General features: G+C 40.0%; 1 protein-coding gene across 8 annotated transcripts in view; it reads right to left on the bottom strand.

The window, feature by feature from the left end:
• Dlgap1 (DLG associated protein 1) overlaps positions 1-17,073 on the bottom strand; it is an 826,029-nt gene that overhangs the window by 513,568 nt on the left and 295,388 nt on the right. For 7 of the 8 annotated variants that reach the window (XM_036172827.1, XM_036172826.1, XM_036172832.1 and 4 more), the window contains one exon: positions 13,050-13,169. The gene's annotated coding sequence lies outside the window, so the exon portion shown is untranslated. The remainder of the gene's footprint in view (positions 1-13,049; positions 13,170-17,073) is intronic. The other variant, XM_036172828.1, reaches the window with a different exon arrangement.

Genomic DNA, 17,073 nt, shown 5'->3' with positions numbered 1-17,073 from the left:
CTCTTTATTAGGTGGGTATTTAAGTAGAAATATCATGTGTTTCTAGGGCAGAAATGGTCCTCTGCCAAAGCATGGTGTCCTACTGATTACAAGATAGGGCAGAATCCACTTAACATTCTACCAGAAGGCATCTTGCACTCAAAATGGGAAAAAAAAAGTGAAATGAAAATGTTTGGTTGAGTAAAGCGAGTAGCTTTATCTACTCTGGAAATAGTTGCTGATGGGGATGGTGAGGGTGACACAGGGTTGAAAAGCATTAAAATTAAACAAAAACAAACTAAAAATTCCTGCGAGTTTTAAATTGTTTTGATAAGCAGTTTAAACAGATGTAGCAATCCATGTGTCATTATACATTTATTGAGCATTTACTAGACCCCAGGTCTTGATAAACAGAAGGTGTTTCAGACACAACTTAGAGAGGAAACTCATCACAGATAGGAGCCATGCATCCCTCACCTGGGACATGTGGGTGGGGTACCTCAACAAGATCTTGTGAGTCAGATGTGTCACTGCATGATGCTCAGCAACAGAATGTGTAGCGACACCCTAAGTTGTGGATAGAGGGCCTTCGACAGAGGCCATAAACCTGTGAGAGGGTTTCTCTAGGCAGGTAGCCATGTAGAACTCACCTAACAGAGGTATGCAAAGTAGAGATATTAAGTAACATCATGCCTTGTGGAGAGGGTAGCCCCCAAGACTGAGGGAACCTGACAAGCTCTTGAGGGTGACATAGACATGCTTCCAACCAGGAGGTGCCAGGATCTCAGCAGATCCAAATTCCAAGAAACATTCACCATATGCTGATCAGAAGAACTACTTAGTAAAAAAGAATCTAGCCATGTGTTTCCCTTGTCCTATCTTTGAAATTCCCAAGTATTTTATAATTAATTGAACTTTCCACAGTTCATTATAATCTAGCCAGATGTATCTCTTGGAGTCTGGTCATCACTGTCTCTTATACTCAGAAATAGTCTTGTGACATAATGCTACTGGCTTAGGTTTTGGAGTTAAACTTTCCTAGTTAGGTTACATTTTCTAAAACTCTTTCAAGACCAGTTTTTGCATTTGTAAAACAGGAATGGTCACAGTACTTACTTTCTGAATCTGTCACAAACACAAAGGGAAACAGAACACTTAGCATAGAATTAGGCAAATACTACTGTTACAAATACACCATCCCATCACTGAGCATATATATTAAAGGAAATAATTATGTTAAGTAGATATGTGGGCTCATATTCATTGCAGCTCTATTCATAATGGCTGGGAAATGAAAACAATGCAACTGTCTATCAAATGATAAATACATTAAAAATGTGGTCCTTGGGAATATCATTCATTCATAAAAAATATTAAACCATGTTATTTGTGACAACTGGATGGACCTAGAGATCATTATGTTAAGTGGGGAAAAAAGGCACAAGAGGAGATCCACAGGGTCTTGCCCATGTATGCAATGTAATGATGTTGACCTCAGAGCTGCAAAGAGGAGGTGAGTCAGGGAAGAGGTTGATCACCAGGCACTAAATTACAACCAGATGGAAGCAAAAGCCTTTAGGGTATCACTGCATAGAATAGTGATGACAAATAATAATTACATGATATAAATTTCAAAATATCTAGAAGGATTTAAAATAACTTTACCACAGACATGATAGGTGACTGAAAATATAAATGCATTTAACCTGATTTCAACATTACCCAATGTATACATATATCTCATGTTGCATGTGACCCCAGATGTATGTTCAGCTTTTCTATCTTTGTGTACTGGTTAAAATTAAAGTGATGTCTCTGCACTGGTATTTGGGAGAGGTTTATATAAAAACAGCTTGCAAAATGCAACTGTGGAGAGAGCCTACCATGAGGCCCAGACAGGGTATTTATGAAGTGGCTGAGGCATGAGGGAGGGATCCCGTCCAGAGGCTGAGGTGGGGAGGGGTCTGAGTGGACCAGAAAACACAAACAGGACCTAGTGAGGGGCCTGAGAAGAAGGTGGGACTGAAATAAGGGACAAGTTAACAGTGATCCCAACATTCTAACATTGAAACAGCAACAGCAATGGTCCTTCAAACAGTCAGATCAGTGAGTTAGGGTCACCAAGTTTTGCAATTAATAATTACACAATCTAGAAGATAGATGCCACCTTTGAAAGACAGAACTTTCCAAGCTTAAGTTTATGATAAGATCATATTAATTGAAATTCCTAGTTTGTGGGTTGGGGTGTAGCTCAGAGACAGCACATTCAAAGCTCTAGGCTCAATCCTTAGCATCCCAATAATAAAGTCAAACAAAATTCCCATTCTGATTCTGAAACTTCCTTTTCAGCCTATAAACTCTTTTCACCCTACATTCCACAAAATACTCGATCTCTGCACATCTTTGTACCCACCCAGGTAATTCCATTTCCTATCACCTACAGGATGATCTTTCCTGAGGTCAGGACTCAACTCTCTGCTCTAATTATTTGTCTTGTGGGATGGGCAGCTGGGCTAGGTATTGCCTTTCTTTTTCATATCTCATTAGGCCTCAGGACTTCAGCCTTCCTTCCTAAATCACCTTCTTTTATATCACAATTACAAAAAATTTCCACAGCAACAATCGGGAATGGCAACAACCCAATGTCCTTTGACTGCCAATGGATAATGAAAATGTGGTCATCTACACAGTGGAATACTATTCAACTGTAAAGAAAAATGAAATGTGGAGGTAAATGGATGGAACTAAGAAAGGTTACACTGAAAGGGGGCAGAGAGGGAGGTGGAGGGGAGAACAGCACAAGGGATGTTTGAAAAGGCCACAAGAAATCATATTTTTTATTTACCTAAAATTACATATGATACATAGAGGTGAAAACAAACATTATGTATAGTTTAAATTGAGTTATGCCATTAATGGCTCTCCAGACCCATAGACTAGCTACCCCAAACCCCAGTACCAGGCATGAGAAATCACCTTTTGGGTCGTTCATCAGGACTGCCCAGGAGATTCCTAGAACAACATATGCTATTGCTTCTGTCCTTGGTTTCCTTCCAGAAGTTGAAGGTAGGTCCCTATTGTTGAAGATACCACGTACTTCATACACAGGACTCAGAAGATTTGAGCTGTATATGATGTGAAAGCCTTTTCCCAGAGGACTAATTTTTATCACCCAGACAGGTTCTATGCAAGCAAGAAGGCAGGAACCAACAGTTGTACCCAGCTATTGTGTCTAGGAACCACAACAATGGCCAGCATCATAAGATATCCCAAAAGGTGCAATAGTGGTACCCATATCTTGGCTGCAAACAACAACCCAGTAGTTGGACTTAAGATCCATCAACAGGAGATCATTCCTGAAACTAGAAACCTAGCAAACTCCCCAGGGCTTGTGGAATCATGGCTCTTAGAGGAAAACCTACTGCCATCACTTTACCAGACCAGCATAACTCCTAAATGGAATTCTAAATGCTTATCCTTATGCCAATGGATAAGTATATCTCTCAGTCCTTATCAAAGAAGCCTCTCTTTGTAGCAGATGAAGACCATTACAGAAAACCCCAACTGTTCCAACAACTGACCATGGGGTGTCTAGCCCTTGTATCTAGGCTCAGGGAACATAGACGAAGAGCAGGTGGCAAGATTAGAAGAGAGAGAGGACCAGGAAGCCTGCTGTGGAGTTTTGTCTCTTAGAAATGACATGGACGCTACACCAACCATACCTCAACCATATGGTTGCCTAAGCAAGACCTGATCAAGCACAATACCAACAGACATGCTATTGTAGAGGGGGAAAATCTCATGGCACCCCACTCCCATACAAAGAATGACAGATACCCAAGGACTACTGAGAAAGGAAGAATTAGTTATCCCCGGGGATAAGCCTCTGACTAATGGCTCAGTGGTGAAGAGCACTGGCTGATCTTCCAGAGGATCTGGATTCAAATCCTAGCACCCAATTGTCTGTTACTCCAGTTCCAAGGGATCTGACACCCTCACCCAGACATATACGCAGACAAAACATCAATGCACATTAGATAAATAAATAAGTAAATAAATAATTAAAACAAAATAAAAGAGGCCATTTATTTAAGAGGGAGGGTCATGGAAGAGGTTGAAGGGAGGAAATGGAAAGGGGGAAATGAAGTAATAACATTTTAATTAAAACAAAACCATTTCCACAGCTAGAAACAGGTTTGAGTGAAAAATGATGATAATATTCTTAAAAAGAAAAAGAAGCAGTAACTTTAAAGTCCAAAAAGGTTTTTTTGTTTTTTTGGTTTTTTTTTTGATTTTTCCAGATAGGGTTTCTCTGTGTAGTTTTGTGCCTTTCCTGGAACTCGATTTGGAGACCAGGCTGGCCTTGAACTCACAGAGATCCACCTTTCTCTGCCTCTTCCTCCCAAGTGCTGGGATTACAGGCATGTGCCACCACTGCCGGGCAATGAATACTTTTTTTTTTTTTTGAGCTGAGGATCGAACCTAGGGATTTGTGCTTGCTAGGCAAGCACTCTATCACTGAGCTAAATCCCCAACCCGATTATTATTATTTTTTTAACCAATGTCCATGTTACTTACTGGTAATATTTCTTAAATAAAAATGGTTCAAAAATATTTGAAACCTTTCTCAAATCCCTCATGAAATACTTTTTTTATGTGTAACATTTGGAGGTTGTTGACACCCAAAGGATATTTAAATGAATGCCTAATTAAGCACCACTCTATGCAGCAGGTCGAAGCTCTTGTGTTTCTTATTACTTAGGGTCTAAGAAGTCTGAACAGGAAAGGTGTCTTGCCAGGGTAATGGATGTTTCCTAGGTGACATAATTAGAGGAAGCATACTGCTGAAAACATGGGTGACACTGAATATGCTGTCCTTGTCAGTCCATGGGACGCCCTCCTGGAGAGCAAAGCACCCCAGCTGTGAACACACTCTTCTGCAGGTCTGGATAGAGTCAGCAGCATCACCGACAGTCACTATCAACCCTCTGCAGGAGCAAACCCCAGACCTTATGTGGACGCTCAGTGGTGCAGCCAGAAACCAAACTGACTCTCACCCTGTGTCCAGTTGACTTTCTGTTGCTGTAATAAGAACCACAGACAAAAGCAACTTAGGGAGAACAGAGCTTATTTCAGTTTACTGGTTGCAGTCCATCATCAAGGGAACTCAGGGCAGGACCCTGGGAGGCAGGAACTGAAGTGGAGACCATGGAGGAATGCTGCATACTGGCTTCCTTCCTCTGTTCCTGCTCAGCCAGCTTTCTTATAAAATGCAGAACCTTGGTTCTCCCATACCAATCATCAGTTGTAGGCTAGGCTTATCTACATAGGGAGTTCAAGGACAGCCAGGGCAGCATAGAATCTGTCTAAAAAACGTTTCCAATTATTTGAAATGTCAGAGAGACGGACCCTGCAGCTCCTAAAGTTTTGTCCAAATTGTATGTTATTTGATTTTTCAGTTCCCAGATTGCATTGGAAGGGTATGAAATGCCAGTGCTTAAGTTAGTTATTTAGCATAGTAACACCATTTATCCAAATTTAGCTTTTAATGAATATGGTCGGTTTGGGGAAAATCCCTAGCATATGCTGAGGATACACAAAAATGAAATAAATTCTGCCAGCAAACCTGTTTTCTTTTTTCTGATTATTCTTGGCAAGCTGCATCCATGGTATGCAATGAATCTGGTTTCTGTGTATTCTCACAGGTAAGCAAAGACCTATAAGCATTGAACTGCAATAAAGTCTATTATAGTTTGTTTAAGAACAAATTATCCAGTCATATAATATAATGCCTTTATATATCATGAATAATTGGTATAGTGAAAAAGCTACTCTAGTGGGAAATACTGGGTTGTTTAAATAAATATCACCATTTAAATCACATACTATATCTGTTATCTTTCTATGATCTATCTCTCTCATTCTATTTACTTATCATTTATCTGTGGATCATCTACATTTCTATCTATCAATCTCCCTATCTTATCTACTGTCTTTCTATCATCTATCTTTATCCCGTAAACCCTGAGGCAGCCTCATCAGTGGGATTTTCATATTGACGTCCGAGACATAACAAACAATGCACAACATCCCACAATTAGATCTTAGTTTCTTGCAATTGTCTCAATCAATCCATCTTCAGAGAGCACAGTGGTTTTCAGCTTCGAATTTTTCCTGACATAAAAAAGGGCAGATGACTAAGCAGTAAGATTTACCTTCAAACACTCACTTACAGCAAATTTATGGGATATTGAAATTGAAAAAACCTGTGCCGAGGCTGAAATATTACAACAAAGCTTCATTGGTTGTCTGTGAAGTAGGCCACTCTAAATTTCTAATGAGAAAGTACTAGGGTTAACCAATGTCAGAGTGACAGTTCAACCTCAAGAACACCAGGAAAACAGAAACATGTTCAACATGAGCATGGATGTTTTAGCAAATGAATCTTCTATTGACCAAAATTTGATTTCTTTTGCTTCTGGAGATGGAGCTGCATCTGGCAAATTGGCTACAAAAATGAACTTTTTATTTTGAGAAATAAAAAAGAAACAACTGCGAGTATAACTGTAGTCAGATCTAAATTCTAAGCATATGGGCATTTGTTGAGGATGATTCTTGGTGATTTGTAGAACCTCTAGGTTAGTTTTTCTCAAAGGTGTGGGTAGATTACAAGAGAGAACACAGGAGGCGACTTGCAGACTTTGTACTCAAAGATGAAGGAGTCCTTTGTTTTCTTTTGGGAGTGGATGGAGGGGAATGTAGGGTCTCTTCTAAGTAGCTCTGTTTGGTCTGGAACTTGCTATGTAGCCCTGGCTGGGCTTGGACTCCTGATCTTCTTTGTTGGCCTCCCAAGTGTTGAGACAGCACCTCTATGTCCCACTGAAGGAATGACTCTTAAGGTAAAGGGTATGGCTTTCTCCCTTTACTTACTAGCAGTGGGAATGGTCACAGACATCCCTTCTAGATGAAAATGCATATTAGATTCTTCCATTAGCCTTTCTAGACTCACACAAGTAAATTATGGATACATTTTTATCTTCTAAAGTCTCAAGCAAACCTGTCCTTAGCCCCATGGAAGAGAATGAAACGTTAATTCACCCCTGAAGCTTTACTTAGGGTTTACTCAGCTTTGAGATCTTGAACACGCTGTTAAAACTATACATGTTTAGCTCCCACCAAGTTCTGTATTTTTCCTTTTTTATATTATTCCTGGTTTTCTAAACAACCTTATAAGTAATAATCATAATCACAATTATAATAGTAGTAATGAAATACAGATCTCAGTATACAGGTAGAGATATTTAAGTATGTAAAATGGTTTGGAATATTTTCTAAGGGTAGCCATGTGGTAAGTGAAAAAGTTGCGTGTTGAACTCAGGTCTTTTTAAATCTTAACCCTTGCCTTTTACACTCTTTTCTCCAACTGTGTCAGTTGATAGGGTGACTCTTCCATACTTCTGAAACTGACTTTAGGTAACACTACATGAGCTCTGTACCCCGAGGTTGAAGATAGGCACTGGAGTGAATCTCAAGGCTTTTGTCCTAAGCAGTTTTTCCTCTTCCTCTTTCTTAAAAAAAAAAAAGTTTGTATTTGATGTGTGTTTGCTGGCATGCATGTCTATGTACCATGTGCATGCCTGGTGCCCACAGAGTCCAGAAGAGGGCATTGAATCACCCGCAACTGGAGTTATAGGTGGTTGTGAGCTGCCCTGTGGGTTCTGGCAACCAAACAGCAAGGAAGTGTCTTGGAATCTGGGAGTCCAATCATCAATAAAGAGGAGGGATTGTATGAGTGAGACTTGTTGAGACCAAGATTGGAAAAAGCACAGGGACAAATAGCCAAACTAGTGGAAACACATGAACTATGAACCAATAGCTGAGGAGCCCCCAACTGGATCAGGCCCTCTGGATAAGTGAGACAGTTGATTAGCTTGAACAGTTTGGGAGGCCCCCAGGCAGTGGGAACAGGACCTGTCCTTAGTGCATGAGCTGGCTGTTTGGGACCTCAGGCCTATGCAAGGACACTGTGCTCAGCCTGGGTGAAAGGAGGAGGGGACTGGACGTGCCTTGACTGAATCTACCAGGTTGAGCTGAATCCCCAGGGGAGTCCTTGCCCTGGAGGAGATAGGAATGGGGGGTGAGCTGAGGGGAGTGGGGGGGAGGACAGGGGAATCCATGGCTGATATGTAAAATTAAATTAAATTAAATTATAAAATTAAAAGAAAAGCCAATGCTCTTAACCAAGGAGCCACCTCTCCAGGCCACTCTCCTCTTCTTTCTTAAAACTCTGTATGTGTATGTGCTTTTTGTGTGTGTGTATGTGTGTGTACGTCATGTGTCTGTCTCTTTCTGTGTGTATGTGTTTGCATGTCTGCCTGTCTCTTTCTGTGTGTAAGTGTATGTATGTATGTATGTGTGTGTTGTGTATCTGTCTCTCTCTGTGTTATGTGTTTCTCTGTGTTTACGTGTGTTTGTCTGTGTCTCTGTCTTGTGTGTGTGTGTGTGTGTGTGTGTGTGTTTGCATGTGTGTCTATCTTTCTCTGTGTGTGTCTGTCTCTTTCTATGTGTAGGTGTTTGTGTCTGTCCTGTCTCTGTCTGTCTGTCTGTTTCTGTCTCTGTCTCTTTCTCTCTGTCCCCCGGCCCCCCTGTATACATAGTTGTACACCCATGATGAACTGAACTTCCCAGGATTTTCCTTTCTCCATCTCTTACCTCACTGTGAGTGCTGGGATTATAGACATGGGCTACTGTGTCTAGCTTTGCATAGGGTGTGGGGCTTTGGATTCTTGAATTCTGAGCCTCATGTTTATGTGGCAAGCATTTGAACCAATGGGGCATCATCAGCACTGCCCTAAACTCTCCTTTTTCTAATTGAGAGAACAGATCTAGGACTCTGTCAGGTAAACAAACCCACAAAATAACAAAATCGAAGTTAGTATTTTTACACTTTAATTAACTTTTAAGCTTTAACATGAGGGATGATATAAAATAAAATGAAATTACTAATTTCCCCACTACTAAAATGAATTATGAAATATACTTTTAAAAGGTACATTTTTCAAGGATTCATGTTCATCATCCACTATGGTTAAGTATGATAATATGTAATTGTAAGCATTTTCAATTTTAATTGAAATTATTTCCAATTAAATTATTGGATCTATTTTCAAGTTTAATACACAATAGAATATATAGGAACAAAAATATATTTTAAAACCTATAGAATAAAATTCACACTGAGCTTTGAAAGTAGGTTTTAAACCCACTATCTAGAATAAGTCCAAGAGTGGGCAGAAACAGACAGTTATTTTAGCAAACAAAGTGGAATAAATTTACCAAGCCAATCACAGTCTGAAAAATGCAGATAAAGATGCAGAGAGAAAGAAAACATGCAACATTGATCATGAACACATTTCAATGCAAGAAACCAGAAAGCGCTTTTGTCCTTGGTGTGAATAAACATCCAGACCATGCTGCAGCTGCAAAATTGAAACTCAAGGAAGACACATTTACAAAGGAATTTATTAAATTGATGTGATTTCCTGGTTTCACACATCCAGTGGCTCTTTCATAAAGTAAAATGTACAATTTGTCTTGATAAAAATGACATTTCTCTCATTGTATTCAACCAGATAGCAAAAAGTCTTTTGTGAAGAGCCGTGCTTATTAAAGAACACGGTGCTGGGGACACCCAGCAGCTTAGGCTCTGAATAGACAGAGCTCATCCTCTATTAACATGCCCTCTATGTCGAGTATCCTTTATAAAGAAGATTCCAAGCAAAGGAAATCTGTCTTTCTCTGTATAATATGCCACAGAGATTTCTTTGTAAGAAGTCACTTGTTGGTGAATCCACCCGTCCACCCACCCATCCATCCATCCATCCATCCATCCATCCATCCATCCATCCATCCAGTATTTATGAATCTCCAAAGTCTATAATGCAGTAGGGGATAGAAAATATATCTGTGAACTTATTATTCAAAAATTTAAGATATTAAGACCTTCTTTCAGGGTTGGAGCAATAGCTCAGAGGTTAAGGGAGCTTACTGCTCTTGCAGAAGACCTGGGTTGGGTTCCTATCACCCACATGGCTACTTACAACTATCTATAACCCCAGTTCCAGGGAATCTGACACCCTCTTCTGGCCTCTATGGGCACTGCACTGATAAGGTGCAAAAACGTATTAGCAGGCATACACTTATACACATAAATATATATAAATCAATCGTTTAGAAAAGTAATCTCACTTATTTTCATTTTTGAGTCAATTTCTCACTATGTAGCACTGGCTGTTGGCTTGGAACACTCTATGTAGACCAGCTTGGCTTTGAACTAGGAGACTCACCTGCCACTGCACCTTGAGTATTGAGATTAAAGGCATGTACCACCATGCCCAGTTATTAAATGCCATTCTATCCCATGACTCAGATACTGTCTGAGGCTAATACAACTTTCCACAGTGTGAGCTGGCAAGGAAGTCCATTCTCTGTCTAGCTCCAACTGTAGCATGATCATTATATTGCCATCCTGGATCAATCTATTTTTAGAGCTTTTCCAAGTCAGGTCTTAGCACAAACAGGTTAGCCTCCTCTCAAAGCTTGTTAAAAATGCACATCTGTGACCTAATCCACACTGATCTATGCTTAACAACCACAGACCTACACTAGCCAATGGAGGCTTTACAAACCACAGATACTACTTTCTAGGTTAGACCATAGGGGAGTGATGTCAACAAGGAACAAGTTGGCAAACTGAGTGGCAGGTTTTACATTTCTGACTTATCAGTTTGGATGACAATGACATGGTGAATCTGAGCTAAAACCCAATGTAATCAGAACTTTCACTTCAGAAGACTCAGGAAACTATAGAGCGGAAACCCAGTGAGAGGTGAGTGTAAGCTCAGTAAAGAGGCAGAATTTGCCAAGTCTCAGAGTCTCTGGGGGACATTCATTCTGTTTGCATCTTGTGCTTAGGATAAGATTCATTCTGAGCATGCCTCCCTACCATCAGTGAAGTCTTATCATGGCAGGGTCTGGATTTGTCTCCTCTTTCAGTATTTCTGCCTGGCCATCTGCTACAACTTTCCCTGACATCACTGGTATCATTACAATAGTTGAGAGATGTTTGCTATTGTCTGCTTGTGATATATTTAATGGCTGCTCCTTTCTAGTCACAACATCTAGTGTGATTTTACAGATTATAATAAAACCACCATTTTTCTCCAACCTTATTTGATTGTTTAACATTCTAATGTTAAAAAAAGAAGTAAGGAACAAGGGGAATGTGAGATGGCTCCTTTATACTGAATATGATAAAATGAGAAAGAACTGATTTCTGAGAGAGAGAGAGAGAGAGAGAGAGAGAGAGAGAGAGAGAGAGAGAGAGAATATACTTGCCTGCACACTCAACTCAAACTGAACAATACCCAGTAGCTGGTAAAGTACTATTAAATGTTATTACGTTATTCTTTGTAATGAAAGTACTATTAAATGTTACCTATGTTATACTTTGTAACTCTTCCTAAAATGCTCACAACACTTTGAAACCTAATGTGTAATTAAAAAAAAATAAAACAACAACAACAAAAACACTGTATGTCAAGATGCATGTCTCATTTCCAGCACAGCTCTATTGGTAAAAGCTCATTTGGAAACAGTTCATCTTGGCTTCATGTACTTGGACAGGACTTTAAAATAAGAACCACTTTCACCCCCAGTTTCAAAATCAAGCCAAAGGGGATGTAACAAAGTCTCTGATTGGCTGAATCCTGACCTCGGGACTACTTGCTAAAGCAGCTACAGCTTTTGGGGATGGGCATTTCTGTTCCTCACTAGATTTTCTTTGCCTTTATAATGTCAGTCTCCACTGAGAACTAGATGTTCTGCTTCCTGCCTTGGGTACTGCTAACACAGCCTGGAACTACGGGGGAGTTCACACCCTGGGTGGAAGACCCAGGGAGTGAGTGATCCTCCTACTGCACCTACTTCAGGCGAAACTCCCAGACAGCATCCAAACCTCCATGGAAGGCCTGTGAAGAGTCAAGTTCCCATCCCAGGGCTGATTTGTTAGCCTACCCATGTTCTTACCCGTATTGATTCACTCTCTATGCTTCTATTTCATTATTTCATTTTATTTTTTGAGACAGATCTTACTATGTCATTCAGTCTAGACTCAATCTTATTATTCTCCTGCCTTGGCGGAACATTACATCATGTACTAGTAAGAATGCCCAGTCATTCCCAATCTTGATTAGTGGGATCATCTTCCCAGTAAACAGCTATTTTCAAGTCCTGGTCTTTGTTGCACAAGTAACCCAAACAGAAAGATAGCTCACTGTATACTCAGCACTATTACCTCCTTCTGATCTGTTCTTACTCAAGCAATGCATTTAATTCAGACATTCTATGGTCTTTCTTCCCCTCCTAACAGAGCACAGGATGACAGGAAAAGAATGGAGATCGGAGATCAGGCTTCAGCATTTCCCCTGCCTTTCTTACCAGACTTAGAGCACAGTGGACACGTTTGGGCTAATAGGTGTGCATTTGTACTGCATGAAAAGAAAATATAAAGTGGCTGGGCGGTGGTGGCGAACGCCTTTAATCCTAGCACTTGGGAGGCAGAGCCAGGTGGATCTCTGTGAGTTTGAGGCCAGCCTGGACTACAGAGCGAGTTCTAGGAAAGGCGCAAAACTACACAGAGAAACCCTGTCTCGAAAAACCAAGAAGAAAACAAAAAAGAAAATATAAAGTGGATGCCATGCCATCTATTTCTCTCATTCGACACTTAACCTGACATCCAGTATTTTAGCCCTGAGGCTCCTGGAAACCACCTTTGCCTGACCTGACTTTCCAGACTGACAACAATGATTACCACACATGTGAACATCTTGGTCAAAATCTGTACAAGAAACCAAGGAGTTAAACACAGTCTTTAAATTCAGCAGTCTATTAATAGCTCTGGAATTGTAAGGTAGAAATACATTATACTATTAAAAGAGAAAAGTTTCTTCATACAGTGTATCTTAAGCAGACATTATAGAAGGGGGATATATAAGGGGAGGAGGTTCTACCTTTGATGATCATTCTTCCATTTTTTCCTGCCTCCAGCACAGGAGATCCAAGCTTCAGGTGGCTGCTGTTGTTGATATTGTTAACCAGATGTCACTCTTGATATGTGATGTTCAACTGCTCTGAAAGATAACAAATGCAATAATTAGACATGATGATTCATTTGAAACCAAAACACACTGAGGATTGATCTCCTAAAAATGACACCAGCAGCCATTAAATCCAATGATGTGAGATGAAGAGCTGCATAGGAAATCTACGTGGTGGTTCTTGTGATGATATTTTTTAATGCATCTCAGAAAATCAAATCAACCAGAAAATAAAAAAAAAATATTCTGCCATCATTATAAACAGATTTGGTGTTCTACAAAACACTTGTCCATAACTATCACTTCTATCTCTTTAAAAAGTAATAAAGGGAGGTGGGAAGCGATGACTCAGTGATTAAAAGCACATTCTGTTCTTGTAGATGGCCTGACCTCAGTTCTCAGTACCCCTCCACATCTGAAGACTGATAGCCATCTGTAATACAGGCTCCAGGAATCTGATCCCTCTGACCTCTGCAGGCACCTGCACTCATACACACAGAACTGCCCCCCCCCCCAACACACACAACTGCAAATTATAAATATAAATCTTTAAAAAGTAATAAGGTATGAATATCAAATACATGATTTTTGTAAGGTACAGCATATGCATAAGATTGCAGTCATTTCCTGGCAACTACATGCTTTATTAATACCGCACCTAACCAACTATGGTGTGAAAGGTGTAGAAACTGTCATTATTCCCATTGTGGTCTCTTTGACTTCACAGCAGGGTCCAACATGGCATACTATTCCTAAGTGTGCAACTGTGGGCTTGGTGATGCTTAAGCCAAGCCATTTACAGGATTGCCAATGATGCTTCTTAGAATATGACAAAACAGAAATTATATCTGGGCCACATCGTGAGAGGGAGGTTGCCTGAGATCATATCACATGCTGTGTGGAGCTGTGATTTTCCTTTGTAGCAGGTCACAGAAGGGAGGGCTCACCACACAAATGACCTGATGTTTCAAAAGAGCTAGGGGACACCAATATCTGCTCCTATTGTTGTTTGTTGTTGTTTAAAGCAAAATAATTCTGTGTGCCTCGGTAGCATATAAAAATATTTTCAGAAGAGAAAGGGGAAAGTAAATTTCAGCAATAAGAAATGTAGCCAGATTTGCAATGAGACTATTGTTTTAATCTAATTACTGTAAGAGTTCTTTAACAGAGAGTTCAGTGCTTCAGAACAGGGATTCAGGGTCATGGAAGTGATCTGTTTTGATTAGTTTTTCAGAGTTGGCAAAGGCTAAACTATATCCCAGGGCTTCTGCCTGGGAGCCCAGCTACAAAGTAACATTGGGCTTTCATTTCCAAAATGAATACCTGATAGTCAAGAAGATCATAGATGACATCATCTTATTATTGTTTTGAGGATGGCAAAGCTGACAAGTATTAGAAAAGTGTTGGTAGTGGAAATCAAGATCCATAGTAACACAACCACATTGATTATTTACATAGAACTTGACAAAGCACTCTGGGAATATAATGAATCATATATATTCCATTTCTTTATCCTGGAGAAGACAAAATCAGACTCCATTATCAGTTATATTTTAAAGACTTGAAGCCTTGATTTATGAACTATTATCCTGTGTAGTATTCTCAATGTTCCAGGAAATCAAAGTCTGAGGAAAATGTCTTCCCATATATATGAGGACTAAACTTAAAAGACAATGAATAAATTCTGATTTTTACAACAAAGAACTGGGCTGCTTATCTATCCATGAATATTTATTGAGACTTTATTTTGTACTAAATAGAGTCTAAATATTCAACTAAATTGTGCTGTTGATTTAAAAAGTGGAGAGATGATGTAATTCCTTAAAAAAAGATACCAGAATATGAACAAAAAATAAGTTTTATTACAAATAGATCATTGTAAAAGTTACAAAATTATTAGGTAACCATCTGTTTTGAACAGTAAAAAGTATCTCAAATGCTTACTCATGTAGGGTGTAGTGGATCCCAAATATAGTTGGTTATCATCGTTATCTGGAAATCTTAAATATGCAAATTTTAAGTTGTGGAATTTCACCTTTAGTCAAGTAGTTTGAGACAGCATATTATTATGTTACCCAGCTGGCCTTGAACTCCTGAGCTCAATCACCCTCTGTGTCAGTCCCCTGGGTAGCTGGGACTGCAGGCACATGGTACCATGCCTAGCTGTGCATGGCCATCCTAACTATGACATCTGTGGACTCTGAAAGTGCTCCCAGCCACCAAGCAAGCTGCCACCAGGCATGCTGCTACCAGGCACGGTGCTACCAAGGCATGCTGCTGGTTCTTCACCACCTTCATTATACAGGTGAGGAAAGAGAGCCCAGAGGACTGCATTTGCTTCTTGGGGACAGAACTCAGCCTAGAATGCAGAACTGTTTCTCTGGTACACTCACCTTTTTGCTACCCCAAGAAGCCCTATTTCCCCCTTCCTCCAAAAAAAAATTGCTTTGGTTCAGTAGCAATATTTAGCCCCTATATTCTAGAAAAAGAAGAGCAAAAGAACAACTATAGTTAGAAGATCCACTCAGATTTTTTCATTGATATCTATATTGACTTTACACATATAAGGTACTGGAATTTTAACGTAACTTGTTTAATTCAATGGTTCATCTTGCATTATTACAGTGTCCTTTTCCTAGATATAGCTAGTTTGGGGGATGTTTGCCAAGCTCCCTTCTCTGGAGTCTACCCAATACTGGTAATTCTCCTATCATCAAGGGCACCATCTGTCTGTTGTTTGGACATTACTTGCTCCTGGCCATTGTCAACTGGACCAGGAAGAGCAGCTCACCCAAAGAGGACAAGGACATTGTGGCCACAGTAGGCATGGTGGCATCAGCCTGTAATAGAAACACTGAGAAGGCTGAGGCAGGATAGAGAGCTCATTTCAGGATGGCTTCACCTGGAAACTCACTCAAAAGACCAAACAGAGGGGGAAAAAAGGCAAAGCTAAGTAAGCAAAACCCACCATCAAGCAAGTTGCAAGTAATAAACAATTGCAGCCTGGGCCAGGTTTAAAAAGTGATAGGCAGGGCTTTGTCACCTTGTCCCCTACAGGCAGAGACTGCAAATATTGGTGGACCATGGAGAAAGATTGAAGAAGACAGACTGTAGGTGTTGGTGGAAGAAATTCCTGCATCATATGTCTCCTGCTTCTTCTCCACATCTTTTCCTGAGATTTCCCTGCACTGAAATATCTTTGGGATATTTCTGCAACAAAATCTATTAAAGTGTTTTAAAATTAATTTTCTGGATTACTCAGTGTGAATTTTTTTTCTTTAACTCTGGTGTCAGAGTTTAAACTAATATACCTCATACCCATTCATTTTGCGGGAGTTACTCTATAAGCTGACCACTTCCAGTTTTTAAAAGAAGTTATTTAAAAACATTGCCTTAGGGTATGGAAGGGAAAATGCAATCTGTATGTGCATTAGATTTTAGGGCATGCCTGTATTTTAGTAAAATGTATTTCTGAATAGATCAGGGGCCCAGCCGAGGAGCTTCTTCAGTCTCACTGTCTCCTACAAGCCCTCTCACTTGTCAGAGTAACGAGGTCTCTCGGGAATACCTGTTGACAGACCTCAGGCTAGTACAAATGCTCACCCCTTCACTCACTCATGCATTCACTCCCTACACCATTCCACAAAGATGTATTATCATACCCCAGACACTGCTACAACATGGGAACACACCAGCGGACCTTTCATTTTACTGGAGGCGAGTAAGCAGAAAGGAAATAACAAGTATGCTGAAGTGATAAACTGGATGTCAGTGCTTAGTCGGCTTATCATGGAAGTGCTGGGGTACCTGACAGTGGAATGTGGGAGACAGGTATGGGCTAGGTTTGTAGTACAGTTAGCACAGGAAACTGGCAATATTCTTTTTACTTACCAAAGATGATTATATAGAGAGGTAAACAATGTATGTAAAGCATCAT

This window comes from Onychomys torridus, chromosome 23 (assembly GCF_903995425.1).
Source record: "Onychomys torridus chromosome 23, mOncTor1.1, whole genome shotgun sequence".
In the NCBI taxonomy this organism is placed as follows: Eukaryota; Metazoa; Chordata; class Mammalia; order Rodentia; family Cricetidae; genus Onychomys; species Onychomys torridus.
Note: the sequence above shows the minus strand (reverse complement) of the source record. Positions and strands in the feature narration are given on the sequence as shown.